At 46.9% G+C, this 14,980-nt stretch overlaps 1 long non-coding RNA gene across 13 annotated transcripts in view; it reads right to left on the minus strand.

The window, feature by feature from the left end:
* Positions 1–2,148: 2,148 nt before the first annotated feature.
* LOC139360182 (uncharacterized) overlaps positions 2,149–14,980 on the minus strand; it is a 108,917-nt gene continuing 96,085 nt past the window's right edge. For 7 of the 13 annotated variants that reach the window (XR_011617388.1, XR_011617389.1, XR_011617387.1 and 4 more), the window contains 5 exons: positions 13,357–13,573; positions 9,365–11,722; positions 8,962–9,049; positions 7,772–7,837; positions 2,149–4,526 (listed from right to left, as the gene is read on the minus strand). This is a non-coding gene — a long non-coding RNA (uncharacterized lncRNA). Of the gene's footprint in view, positions 4,527–7,771; positions 7,838–8,961; positions 9,050–9,152; positions 9,227–9,364; positions 11,723–13,356; positions 13,574–14,980 lie in introns of all 13 variants that reach the window. The other 6 variants (XR_011617381.1, XR_011617385.1, XR_011617379.1 and 3 more) reach the window with 6 other exon arrangements.

The raw sequence follows: 14,980 nt of genomic DNA on the forward strand, positions 1-14,980 counted from the left end.
TTTTGGCTTCTGCAATCTTCACTTCTTGAATTCAAAGAACTTAGCCTCTTGAGTAGCTGTGATTACAGGTGCCCACCACTGCGCTTCGTATTTTCAGTAGAGATGGAGTTTTGCCGTGTTAGCCAGGCGGGTGTTGAACTCCTGACCTCAGGTGATTTGCCCTGCCTTGGCCTCCCAATGTGCTGAGGTTACAGGAGTGAGCCAGCCAGGTAATGGAAATTTCAAGTTTCATTTTTATGCTATAACTTTAAGATATTTAACATACCTACAACAATAACCTCCCCTCAAGTATCTATACAACATGCTTCGGTTTTTGTTTTGTTTTGTTTTGTTTTGTTTTGTTTTTGAGACAGAATCTTGCTCTGTCTCCAGGCTGGAGTGCAGTGGCGCCATCTGGCTCACTGCAACCTCTGCCTCCTGGGTTCAAGCAATTCCACTGCCTCAGCCTCCCGACTAGCTGGGACTACAGGCATGCACCACCACACCTGGCTAATTTTTTCTATTTTAGTAGAGACGGGATTTCACCGTGTTGGCCAGGATGGTCTCAATCTCCTGACCTTGTGATCCGCCCGCTTCGGCCTCCCAAAGTGCTGGGATTATAGACGTTAGCCACCGTGCCCGGCCCACACTTTGATTCTTCATACTGAAAGGAACGGACACTAACGTGATTTTTATATTCACACTGGAATTATGCTTAAACCACTTATAAGTACTTAAAAACTAAAAGACAAAACTATTTAAAATAATGATAATGGCTGGGCATGGTGACTTGCGCTTGTAATGCCAGCGCTTTGGGAAACTGAGACAGGTGGATCACTTGAGATCAGGAGTTCGAGAACAGCCTGGCCAATATGATGAAACCCCATCTCTATTAAAAACACAAAAATTAGCTGGGTGTGGTAGTGGGCACCTGTAGTCGCAGCTACTCGGAAGCTGGGGCACAAGAATCGTTTGAGCCTGGGAGACGGAGGCTACGGTTAGACAAGATAGCACCACTGCACTGTAGCCTGAGCAACAGAGTGAGACTCTGTCAAAAAAAAAAAAAAAAAAGTAAGAAGGGAATCAAAGCATGTCTACACAAAAAAAGCAATTAAACCCAAAAAGTAGGAAATGAGAAATGAAGAACAAAAATTCCTAGAAGAAATACAGAACAAAAACACAACGGTAAGGTCTTCTCCATCAGTAATTATTAAAATGTAAATATTTACCTCTGCACTCAGAAGGCAAAGACTGCCTCAATCAACAGGAACCAACTACATGTTGCCCACAGAAGACTCGTATTAGCCCTAAGGACACACATAAGCTAAAATTTAAAAAGTAAAAACCAGTAATTAGGTATGGGGGTTGGGGCCTGTAATTCCAGCTACTCGGGAGGCCAAAGAGGATCTCTTGAGCCCAGGAGATCAAGACCAACTTCAACAACACAGCATAAAAATGAAAGATAACCTGAAGAAAGCAGGGTATAGTCTGCTGGTTTACCATTTTTATCCCTGATACAGACAGCTCCTCTATTTGTGTCCCCTGGCATACAGTATAGGCTCCATAGCTACTGAGTCAGTGAATGAATGAGAATGACAGAGTGATACTAGTATGTCCTCTCTGGGGTCTCATGTGTGCCAGGGCCCTGTTTGACTTTGGAATGGTCTTCATCGTGATGAGGGAGGTGAGCAGGAACAGCTGAGCGGGAGAGCCCAGGGTCCCTCAGGCAGACCAGTCTACTTGCCCAATCAGTAAGAAGGACAAGTGCATGTTCACTCTGAAACACATCTGGCTGACCCAAGGGGTAACTGCTGGACTCTGAGCAAACTTACATTGGCAATTAAAGACCCTAAACTCTAGGCCGGGCGCGGTGGCTCAAGCCTGTAATCCCAGCACTTTGGGAGGCCGAGACGGGCGGATCACGAGGTCAGGAGATCGAGACCATCCTGGCTAACACGGTGAAAACCCGTCTCTACTAAAAATACAAAAAACTAGCCGGGCGAGGTGGCGGGCGCCTGTAGTCCCAGCTACTCGGGAGGCTGAGGCAGGAGAATGGCGCAAACCCGGGAGGCGGAGCTTGCAGTGAGCTGAGATCCGGCCACTGCACTCCAGCCCGGGCTACAGAGCAAGACTCCGTCTCAAAAAAAAAAAAAAAAAAAAAAAAAAGACCCTAAACTCTGCAGAAAGAGGAGAGGCTTCCTTGCTGCCCAGACTCTCAATGAAGAAAAATTCCTGGGGTCTAAGACTTCTCACTTGGCAATGACATTGGCTTAAATATTCCCAGACTCAAATCCTTGGGTCTTAGGTTGGGTCTTGGGATGATGCAAACTGACAGAATTGCAGGCAATGAGTGTCAGAATAGACCAGTGGACAGGAAGGTAGAAGACTTGAGGGAGGGGATCAAGAACAGGCACAGAGAAACCACTCCCCTCCCTCATACACCCACCTGGGGAAGCACCAACTTTGCCATCCTTGAGAAGACAATGGGAAAGGGGGGAGTATGCATAGGGTGGGTGACGGTGTGTACTGTTTGGAGAAAAACTCCTTTCCCTAAATGGGACTCCATTAGCTCAGCCCATCTATTCTACCCACTGCTGAGCACAGAGGTGTCCTGTGAGGATAAATATGGCTCTTCCTTCCTCCAGTTCCTGAATCTCCAGGCCATGACTAGGGCTGTAACCCTCAAACTCCCTTCCCAGGACCCAGTGTTCCCTCTTTGTGGGAAAAACATCTGTGCTCCACATTTAGATTATAGCATCTTATTTATTTATTTATTTATTTATTTATTTATTATTTATGTTGAGATGGAGTCTCACTAAGTTGCCAGGCTGGAGTGCAGTGGCACGATCTCAGCTCACTGCAACCACCGCCTCCTGAGTTCAAGCGATTCTCCTGCCTCAGCCTCTTGAGTAGCTGCGACTACAGGCATGTGCTACCAAGCCCAGCTAATTTTTACATTTTTTCAGTAGAGACGAGGTTTCACCATGTTGGCCAGAATGGTCTTGATCTCTTGACCTCGTGATCTGCCCACCTCGGCCTCCCAAAGTGCTGGGATTACAAGCATAAGTTACCACTCCCGGCCATCATTTTTCATTTTTCATCTTTATTTGAGACGGAGTCTTGCACTGTCACCCGGGCTGGAGTGCAATGAAGCGATCTCGGCTCACTGCAACCTCCGTCTTCTGGGTTCATGTGATTCTCCTGCCTCAGCCTCCTGAGTAGCTGGGATTACAGGTGCACACCATCATGCCCAGCTAATTTTTTTTTTTTTTGTATTTTTTGTATTTTTAGTAGAGAAGTGGTTTCATTATATTGACCAGGCTGGTGTCAAATTCCTGACTTCATGATCCGCCTGCCTTGGCTTCCCAAAGTGCTGGGATTACAGGCATGAGCCCCCACGCCCGGCCCACATTTACATTATAACATCTTGACCCTTGGCTTCCCAGCTGCCTTGTGACTCTGTGTGTGTGTGTGTGTGTGTGTGTGTGCGCGCGCGCGCGCGCATGCTCACGTGGTGTGACAGACAAGGAAAAGCCAGTAGAGTCATCGCCACTGGCCTGGCAGGAGGAGGTGGCCCTCGGGCTGCAGTTCACTGTGCTGTTTGCACTCTGATCCTTGGAAGAATCTTTCCTGAAGTCGTAGAGCTTCTAGCTCCTCTGGAACAGAACTAGTTGTGTAGGGGTGTGTCCTTCATGCCTCCAAGGCCTCTGACCTTCTCCTCATCCTTCCTGAAGGGAATCCAGCACCCCTGACTCTGAGCACATCACCTGCTGGTGGCAAAGCCCCTGCTCATGATGGCCAAACTGGGCCCTGGTGATGTGCAGAGCACGGAAGACCCGGGAGCTGGAGTGAGGCAGTGACACAGATGACAAACATGGGGATGCCTCGGCGCTGCCTGAGGACACAGGGTCTGGTCCGTAGAGCTGTTCTGACCTTAGTGAGGCCTCACGCCTATAATCTTAGCACACTGGGAGGCCAAGGCAGGCAGATGACCTGAGATCACAAGTTTGAGACCAGCCTGGCCAACACGGTGAAAACCTGTCTGTACTAAAAATAGGAAAATTGGGTCAGGCACAGTGGCTCATGCCTGTAATCCTAGCACTCTAACAGTCTGGAAGGCCAAGACAAGCAGATCACTTGAGATCAGGAGTTCCAGACCAGCCTGGCCAACATAGTGAAACCCCATCTCTACTAAAAATACAAAAAGTAGCCGGACTTGGTGGCTGTATGTAATCCCAGCTACCCAGGAGGCTAATGCAGGAGAATCGCTTGAACCCAGGAGGTGGAGGTTGCAGTGAGCCGAGATCGTGCCACTGCATTCCGGCCTGGACGACAGAGTGAGACTCAAAAATAAAATATAATAAAATAAAATAAAAACAAAAATCCAAAAATTAGCCACATGTGGTTGCACACACCTGTAATCCCAGCTACTTGGAAGCCTGAGGCACAAGAATCACTTGAACCCAGGAGACAGAGGTTGCAGTGAGCCAAGATCACGAGACTGCACTCACAGCCTGGAGAGCCTGGAGGACACAGTGAGAGTCTGTCTAAAACAAAAAACAAAAAAAAAAAACGCGTTTTTGATGTGACTGATGCAGAGATAATAATAAAACCTGAGTAACCTGCGTAACATGAGTAACGTGATAGACACTGACGGGCAGAGGAACTTCAGATGGCAGTGGGAGGGCATGGGAGACAGCTCTGAGCCTAGACCTGAAGGAGGAGAAAGGGGCAGGGGACATAGGGTAAGAGCAGGAACAACGACCTGAGACAGGAAGGGTTTTGATGTTTGGGAAAAGAGAAAAGCAAAGGTGACTGGGGCAGAGGGAGTTGGGAGAGGAGGCAAGCTCCCAGGAGGAGGCTGGACACTGGCAGGGACCCTGGACACAGGGCTGTGGAGCCACAGTGAGGAGCTGGACTTTTGTCCTGGGGAACACGGGAAGCCGGTGGAGGGTTCCCTGCCAGGGACTGACACGACCTGCTTTAGATTTCGCTGTGATATCCTCATACAGAGAAAGGCCCCGAAGATGGTCTCTGTGTCTGAGCCTACACTTCTGTTTCTTCCATTCTTCTGCATTTTTTTTGTTCTTTTTTTTTTCATTTTTAGGGTACTGCAATTAGAATTTAAATTCTAGGGTACTGTACAATTTTAGGGTACTGTAATTAGAATTTAAAATTCTTTTTTTTTTTTTTTTTTTTTTTTTTTGAGACGGAGTCTCACGCTGTTGCCCAGGCTGGAGTGCAGTGGCGCGATCTCGGCTCACTGCAAGCTCCGCCTCCCGGGTTCCCGCCATTCTCCTGCCTCAGCCTCCTGAGTAGCTGGGACTACAGGCGCCCGCCACCGCGCCCAGCTAATTTTTTGTATTTTTAGTAGAGACGGGGTTTCACTGTGGTCTCGATCTCCTGACCTTGTGATCCGCCCGCCTCGGCCTCCCAAAGTGCTGGGATTACAGGCTTGAGCCACCGCGCCCGGCAGAATTTAAAATTCTAATTACAACTGGGCACTCCTTTCTCACAGAAGAAAAGCCACACTCAGACACACACTCTATTTTGCCAACCATTTCAGGGGCCAGGGTCACTCGGGTTGAGCTTTTCTGGCCTAGCCCGTCATCTCCAAGTTGCAGGGAGGCTCACCGGGGCTCAGAGCGGGAAACATTTTCACCATGTTACCCTGAGAAGGTCTGAGATGAGTGAGAAGGTGTGTCTGAATTCTTACATGGGGGCCTGGAAAGGCTAATAGGAAGGGTTGGTCTTTATCACCCCTATCCTTGAAAATTAGAGAAGCATCTTTCACAAACCTGGGCTAAAGAAACTTCTTTTGCAACGTTCTGATGTCATTGACTACCAACATTTAATTCTTTTTTACAAGAAAATACAGTAACATTTGTAAAATGAAGAAGTGTGAACACACAGCTATTGACTGTAAGAACAGTGAAAGAAGGTCAGCTGTAGAACACAAGCAAAATTTTTCAATCAACAATATGTGGATGGTCAAGCACGATGGCTTATGCCCGTAATCCCAGCACTTTGGGGGATCAAGGCGGGTGGATCACCTAAGGTCAAGAGTTCAAGACCAGCCTGACCAACAATGTGAAATGCTGTCTCTACTAAAAACACAAAAATTAGCCAGGTGTGGTGGCGGGCGGCTATAATCCCAGCTACTTGGGAGGCTGAGGCAGGAGAATCACTTGAACTTGGGAGGCAGAGATTGCAATAGGCCGTGATTGCACCATTGTACTCCAGCCTGAGCAACGAGAGCAAAACTCTGTCTCAAAAAAAAAAAAAAAAAAAAAAAGGCCAGGCGCGGTGGCTCACACCTGTAATCCCAGCACTTTGGGAGCCTGAGGTGGGCAAATCATGAGGTCGAGACCAGCCTGACCAACACAGTGAAACTCTGTCTCTACTAAAAATACAAAAATTATCTGGGCGTGGTGACATGCACCTGTGGTCCCAGCTACTCAAGAGGTAGAGGAAGGAGAACTGCTTGAACCCAGAAGGTGGAGGTTGCAGTGAGCCGAGATCACAAAACTACATTCCAGCCTGGGTGACAGAGCAAGATTCCATCTCAAAAAAATGATTCTACCAAAACTTACTTCATAAGTAATTTTTTTGTTTGTTTGTTTTTTGTTTTTTTTGAGACAGAGTCTCGCTCTGTCGCCCGGGCTGGAGTGCAGTGGCCGGATCTCAGCTCACTGCAAGCTCCGCCTCCCGGGTTCACGCCATTCTCCTGCCTCAGCCTCCCGAGTAGCTGGGACTACAGGCACCCACCACTGCGCCCGGCTAATTTTTTGTATTTTTTAGTAGAGACGGGGTTTCACCGTGTTAACCAGGATGGTCTCGATCTCCTGACCTCGTGATCCGCCCGTCTCGGCCTCCCAAAGTGCTGGGATTACAGGCTTGAGCCACCGCGCCCGGCCAGTAATTTTTTTTTTAATTAAAAAACAGGTTGCACGTGGTGGCTCATGCCTGTAATCGCATCAGTTTAAGAGACCTGTACAGCTGGATCTTTTTAGCCTAGGTGTTCGAGACCAGCGTGGAAAACATGGCAAAATCTGGTATCTACAAAAAAATACAAATATCTGGCCGGGCTTAATGGCTCACACCTATAATCCCAGCACTCTGGGAGGTCAAGGTGGGCAGATCACTTGAGGTCAGGAGTTTGACACCAGCCTGGCCAACGTGGAGAAACCCCAATCTCTACTAAAAATACAAAAATTAGCCGGGCGTGGTGGTGCACACCTGTAATCCCAGCAACTGGAGAGGCTGAGGGAGGAGAATCGCCTGACCCCAGGAGGCAGAAGTTGCAGTGAGCCTGGATCCTTCCACTGCACTCCAGCCTGGATGACAAAGAGAGTCTCAAAAAATAACAATAGTAATAAAACAAACATTAGGCAGGCATGGTGGGGCACACTTGTGGTCTCAGCTACTCAGGAGGCTGAGGTGGGAAAATCACTTGAGCCAGGAGGTTACAGCTGCAGTGAGGAGTGATCCTGCCACTGCACTGCAGCCTGGGCAAGAGTAAGAGGGTCTCAAAAAATTAAAATTAAAATTAAAAAAAATAATGAAATGAGGAGGAACTAGAAAAAAAGAAAACCCAGCACAAAAAGAGAACAAAAGCACTTTTAATATTTCTTTTATCAGGTTCGATGTAGTAACAGAGACTCAGTCGCTTCTTACCCTACTTCACTCTCCCACCCCCCACCCCATCCATGAAAAGGGAAGAGGGGGATCCACAACTAATGAGTCAAGTCACTGTCCTCTGGCTGAAGAGGGGTTGCAAAGGGAAGCTCACCTCTGCCGCCATAATTATAAAATGCACTACACGTAGACCCAGGAGTTTGGCAACTCTCATTCTCATCTGTATAATTTAAACAAATTTTAAATTTGTTACCTCCTAAACAGAGAAAGCAACATGTCATCACTTCCTCATTACATCCAATCAACTCACCGCACATCTGCACCCAGGGTCCCTCTTTGTCTTCATTACTGTTTCCCTCCCTCATTCTGTACATAGCTCTTTCTCACCTTCTCCGAAATTAGAATTAGCCAGGTGTGGTGGCACATGCCTGTCATCCTAGCTCCTTAGGAGGCTAATGTGGATATCACTTGAGCCCACAAATCTGAGGCTGCTGTAAACTAGAATTGTTCCACTGCACTCCAGACCGGGCCCAAGAGTGACACCCTGTCTCTTTAAAAAAAAGTTTCGACTGGGGCAGTGGCTCATGCCTGTAATCCCAGCACTTTGGGAGGCTGAGGCGGGTGGATCATGAGGTCAGGAGATCGAGACCATCCTGGCTAACACGGTGAAACCCCATCGCTACTAAAAATATGAAAGATTACTCGGGCATGGTGGCGGGCACCTGTAGCCCCAGCTACTCAGGAGGCTGAGGCAGGAGAATGGCGTGAACCCGGGAGGCGGAGCTTGCAGTGAGCCCAGCAAGACTCCGTCTCAAAAAAAAAAAAAAAAAAGAAAGTTTCAAGTCAGACATATTGACTCACTAGTGTAGCTTCAAATCCATTACAAAATCAGACACAAAATATCTCCCCTAATTTGTCTCCATTTCCAGAATTTACCAGATATTACTGCACATTAATGTATGACTTTCATATACAGTTTCTCTGATCTGGTCACAGTTTCTCTGATCTCGTCCACAAAGTACTGAACGTGCATCCAGATGTGGCCCCTGAACAATCCCTGCTGCCCAACATCACTGACAGCACGGGACCCTCACCCCATCTCCATCCATGTCTCGTGTGAGCCCTTCCCAGGACCATGCCCAGGGGAGCCTCTTCCCAAGCTCATTCACTAGGTTATAGGAGATGGAATTTAAGTGAAGATGACAAGGACTGAGAAAAGGCATGGATGAGTGCGAGCAAATGAGTGAGGCAGGACGCTTCAGACTCACAGAAGACTGGCTACCACAATACCTGGCATTTCAGAAAGGAAAGAGACAGCAGAATCCACCGAGGAATATCACTCACCTGAGGAAGAGCCATCCCTGGATCCTTTTCTTTGCTCTTCTTGGTGGCTTCCACCAAGCCAAGTAACATGACTCTTTGGAAATCAATCCTGTATGTGAAAAATAATAATAATAATAATAATAAGAGATTTAATGTTTAGAAACCACTCACTCCTTTCCTGTGACAAATCACACACACAGGGGAGACCTCACCCGGGAGAAAGCGTGTCCTCTGCTGCCCACTGCACCCGAGATCATGCAGAGATAAGAACGTCCCACAGGAAAACCTACAAGGGTAATTTTGACCCGTTTTCAGATCTTGCTCCCCTCCTGGAAAAGTCCACACACACGCTGAAGCAGGGCACAGATCTTCAGGGCACAGATCTGGCCCTAACCAAACCCCATGCAGAGCACAGCGCCCTCACCTCCCTGTGGATCACAGGCGGATCTCAGTTCTCAAGATGAAAGAAATTTCCTTGACGTTCAGTGCTGGACACAGATGAGAATCACCAGCGTCATTGTAAGAATTATTGAGGGTGGGTTTAATCCTATGATAACAGCAATCTCCAATAAAACAGCATAAAAGATGTATTTGCAAAATGCCTGAGAACCCTAATGTGAAGCTAGGGTTTTGCTCTATTCAGACGGCACCAGCCCAGTGCTGGCTCTGCTCTCTGCTTCCGTACTTGTTCCCACCAGGATCCAGTGAACAGTGAAGGAGCAAAAAGAATCACACAGAACAGGCAACATGGACCAGAGGTGGGGGTGAAGGTGGAGCTGCCATGTCAAATGGGGACTGTGGGCGATCACAAACGTTTCCATAGAGAAAGTAATGTCAGAACAAGGCTTAGGGATGAAACGCTGCTTGTTACTTGCAGCTGAGGGGCCAGAGTCCTAGGAAGAGGGACTTCTCAGGTGAAGGCACTGAGACAAAAGCAACCTCAGTCCCAGAAAAAGGAAAGAAGCCTGCGTGGCTGGAGCAGAGGGAGTGAGGAGGACACAGGCAGGAGATGAGGTCAGAGGGGTCCTGGGAGCACAGATCCCTAAGGATGAGGTTATGAAACATTTTTCTCTCATATCTCAAAAGAATTTTGGAAATGATGTATTTTCTCACTCCTTTCATGTATACACACAACTTTCTCTTTACATTATAAATTACAACACTTACAAATAACGGAATTTATTTCCCATATTTAAAATACATGCTGTCAATTTCAGCTAAGCTCCCAGAAGTGCACTGTCACCCTCATGTGAGACGTGGAGGACTGCCAGGGAATGTGTTTGGGGGTTTAAGAAGTCACTTATGGACACAGGAAGGTGGAGATGACTGTTTGATGTCCCGATAGAGGAGGAGACAACTGGACACAGGACTGTAAAGCTCAGTGGCGAGGCCTGCCGGGGACATGGAGCCGTGTAGGTGGGTTAAAGCCATGAGATGATAAGGTTCAAGGTGATTTGAGTCTAATCCCCTGTTTTTCCCATTCTTGTGCTTTTGTTTTTTACATTTTTGGAGGACTGGAATCCACTTAAAATTCAAATTACAACTAAGCACCTCCCTCTCCTACAGGAAAAGCCACACACTCCACTGTGCTCATCATTTCAGGGTCAGTGTCACTCTGACTGAGCTTTTCTGGTCTTCTCCCTAACCTGTATGTTACAGGCGGGCTCACTGAGGTTCACAGCGGGGGTCACCAAGTCATCCTGAGAATCTCTGAGTTTTGGAAGGAGGAGTTGCTGGTTTTCATGTGATGGCCAGGGGGGGTCAACAGACAGCGTTGGTCATCCTCCTCTAGAAAATTCCAGGACTGACCATGTGTGGTGGCTCACTCCTGTAGTCCCAGCACTTTGGAAGGCTGAAGCAAGTGGATCAGTTGAGCCCAGGAGTTTGAGACCAACCTGGCAACATGGTGAAACCTCATCTGTAACATAAGTACAGAAAATTAGCCACGCATGGTGGTGTGCATCTGTGGTCTCAGCTATTTGGGAGGCTGACCGGGGGGGATCACTTGGGCCTCAGAGGCAGAGATTGCAGTGAGGCAAGATCGTGCCACTGCACTCAAGCATGGGTGACAGAGTGACACTCCGTCTCAGAAAAAGGAAAAAAACAATTCCAGGACCATCATTTATATAAAAGAAATGTCCCTTTCAACATCCAAGATTCTGATGGCACGAATCGTAAACATGTAATTATTTTCCCAGAAAAATGACAGTAATAACGTTCAAAATAAACACAATTGTGAACACATAGCTATAGGTTTTTAAAACACTGAAATTCAGGCAGCGGTAGAACTAAGCTGTGAGCATATGTTTTCTTTATGAACACATGGGCTCTGCTGAAACAAGGTTCCAGGTCAATCCAGCCCATCCTTCAACATCTGCAAAGAATATTATGGACTAGAGGAACTTGAGGGGAATGTTTACTTAGAAGCTCACAGTTCACCATTTTATCAGATGACATAAGGAAAGAAAATGGAGTGATAGGCTACTTGAACTAAATTTTTATGTTAGTGTAAAGAAAATAGGTCCTAGGGCCAGGTGCAGTGGCTCATACCTGAAATCCCAGCACTTTGGGAGGCTGGGGCGGGCAGATCTCCTGAGGTCGGGAATTTGAGACCAGCCTGACCAACGTGGAGAAACCCCATCTCTACTAAAATTACAAAATTAGCCGGGCGTGGTGGTGGGCGCCTATAATCCCAACTACTCAGGAGGCTGAGGCAGAAGAATCGCTTGAACCCCGGAGGCGGAAGCTGCGGTGAGCCAAGATCACACCATTGCACTCCAGCCTGGGCAACAAGAGTGAAACTCCATCAAAAAAAATAAATAAAAAAAAGAGAAAGAAAGTAGGTCCTTGACATCTTTATCAAATACACATTGAAACAACCTAAAATCATTTATCAGGTACCAGAAAAAGTTTCCAATATATGATACAGACTAGAAAGCATGCAGTCTTCGATGTAAACTGAACACAATACATTTCATAGAGAAACTATATTAAAATAGTTAAAAATATATACTTCTAATGAAATGTGGGGTCAAAGGAGAAAATTTTGAACACATAGTTAAAAAACAATGATGTGAGGCTGGGGTGCAGTGGCTCACAGCTGTAATCACAGCACTTTGGGAAGTCAAGGTTGGCAGATCACAAGCTCAGGAGTTCAAGACCAGCCTGGACAATATGGTGAAACCCTGTCTCTACTAAAAACACAAAAAATAGCCGGGCGTGGTGGCGGGCACCTGTAGTCCCAGCTACTCGGGAGGCTAAGGCAGGAGAATCACTTGAACCCAAGAGGTGGAAGTTTCAGTGAGCTGAGATCGTGCCATTGTACTCCAGCCTGGGCAACACAGTAAGACTCCATCTCAAAAAAAAAAAAAAAAAAAAACCGATATGAGCTCACAAAATTCTACTAAAGCTTATTCGAGAAGTAGCTATTCATTTTATTTTTTTGAGATGGAGTCTCACCCTGTCACCCAGGCTGGAGTGCAGTGGTGCAATCTCAATTCACTGCAACCTCTGCCTCCCGGGTTCAAGCGATTCTCCTTCCTCACCCTCCTGAGTAGCTGGGATTACAGGCGCCAGCCACCACACCTGGCTATTTTTTTGTATTTTTAGTAGAGACAGGGTTTCACCATGTTGGCCAGGTTGGTCTCGAACTCCTGACTTTAAGTTATCCGCCTCCCTTAGCCTCCCAAAGTGCTGAGATTACAGGCGTGAGCTACCGTGCCTGGCCCAAGAAATACCCTATTTTATTTTATTTTTTGAGACAGAGCCTCACATTGTCACCCTGGCTGCTGTGCAGTGGCACAGATCTTGGCTTGCTGCAACTTCCGCCTCCTGGGTTCAGGCTATTCTCCTGCCTCAACATCCCGAGTAGGTGGGATTACAGGCGCCTGCCACCACGCCCGGATAATTTTTTGTATTTTTAGTAGAGACCAGGTTTCACTATGTTGGCCAGGTTGTTCTTGAACTCTTGACCTTGTAATCTGCCCGCCTTGGCCTCCCAAAGTGCTGGGATTACAGGCGTGAGCCACTGCGCCTGGCCAAGAAATACTCTTTACTTCACTTTTTAAATGTTGAGAAAATATAATTGAAAACAAACAAAAAAAATATTCCCCTAAATGAGATATCGTCTCCACCACAACAACAAGACCTTGCCACATACATCACTTTCATATTGTTTCTCTTCTAAATGGATTATCTGATGTTTTCTTAAAAGTGAGCTACAATTAAAGGCTTTGCCACTTTCATTACATTGGAAAGACTTTTCTCTCGTGTGTACCTCCTGTTTTTGTGTGAGTAATGATGAATTGAGGAAATTATTTCCATAGTTATAAGAAATATGGGTTTGGGGCCTACAATAAATTCTTTGGGATGTTGAAACTGAAGAACCATCATTAGTAGACTTCTCAACTTGATTACCAATTTTCCCTTCAGTCTGAAATATGTGGAGTTCAGACCAATATGAATAAAAGCTTGATCCCAGCTGGTCTTTAATAGGCTTGTTTCCAGCAAGCCTTTGATCATATCAGTCTGTACTACCGGCCAACTTTTTTATTTTTGTCATGGGTGCTCCATGGGCATTTCTTTCATCTTCTTGCCACTGAAACTCAAAGTCATGAATATCTTTCTCAATTTCCTGTGTGAGGAAAGAAAGAGAGATCAGATTATTACTGTGTCTATGTAAAAAAGGAAGACATGAGAAACTTCATTTTGATCTGTACTAAGAAAAATTGTTTCTGTTTTGAGATGCCGTTAACCTGTAGCTTTAGCCCCAATCCTGTGCTCACAGAAACATGTACTGTATCGAATCAAAGTTTAACGGATTTAGGGCTGTGCAGGATGCCCCTTGTTAACAACACGTTTGCAGGCAGTACGCTTGGTCATCGCCATTCTCCATTCTCTATTAACCAGGGGCACAATGCACTGCAGAAAGCCACAGGGACCTTTGCCCAAGAAAGCCTGGGTATTGTCCAAGGTTTCCCCAATGAGACAGCCTGAGATATGGCCTCGTGGGAAAGGAAAGACCTTACCATCCCCCAGCCCGACACCCATAAAGGGTCTGTGCTGAGGAGGATTAGTGAAAGAGGAAGGCCTCTTTGAGGTTGAGATAAGAGGAAGGCTTCTGTCTCCTGCTCGTCCCTGGGAATGGAATGTGTTAGTGTAAAGTCGACCATTCCCATTCTTTCTATTCTGAGACAGGAGAATATTCTGAGATAGGAGAAGGCCCTCCTCCTTCCCCCTTGCCTAGTTCTCAAGACAGGAGGAAAGGAAGAAAACAAAAAGTTAGAAAGAAACAGAAGTAAGAGAAATAGCCAGACAACCTTGGCACCACCATTCGGCCCTGGTGGTTAAAAAAAAATAGTAATAATAATATCAACCCCTGACCTAAACTACTTACGTTATCTGTAAATTCTAGACATTGTGTGAAGAAGCATTGCAAAACTTCCTGTTCTATTAGCTGATGCATGTAGCCCCCAGTCACATTCCCCATGCTTGCTCGATCTATCACGACCCTTTCACGTAGACCCCTTAGAGTTGTAAGCCCTTAAAAGGGCCAGGAATTTCTTTTTCGGGGAGCTCGGTTCTTGAGACGCGAGTCCGCTGATGCTCCCGGCCGAATCAAGCCACGTCTTTCTTTAACCCAGTGTCTGAGGGGTTTTGTCTTCTGCTCGTCCTGCTGTATTTCTTGATTCCCTGACTGGGAAGCAAGGTGATTAATGGATGGTTGAGGCAGCCCCTTCGGCGGCTTAGCCCTGCCCTGTGGAGCATCCCTCCAGAAGACTCTGGCCAGCTTGAGCGACGTGGATCCTGAGAGTGCTCCCGGGTAGGCATTTGCCCCAGTGGAACACCTCATCAGAGCAGTGCCTGGCAGGCCCCCCATGGAGGATCAGCGCAGCGGCTGAACACTGGGAAGGAACTGGCACTTGGAACCCAGTCATCTGAAACACAGTAAGACTGGTCTTGGGAACTTGCCCACTCCATTTGAGTGGAAGCGTGGCCTGATCACCCATGGCGTGCCTTCATTGGCACTTTGGTTTTGGTT

Source organism: Macaca nemestrina, chromosome 20 (assembly GCF_043159975.1).
Source record: "Macaca nemestrina isolate mMacNem1 chromosome 20, mMacNem.hap1, whole genome shotgun sequence".
NCBI classification, from domain to species: domain Eukaryota; kingdom Metazoa; phylum Chordata; class Mammalia; order Primates; family Cercopithecidae; genus Macaca; species Macaca nemestrina.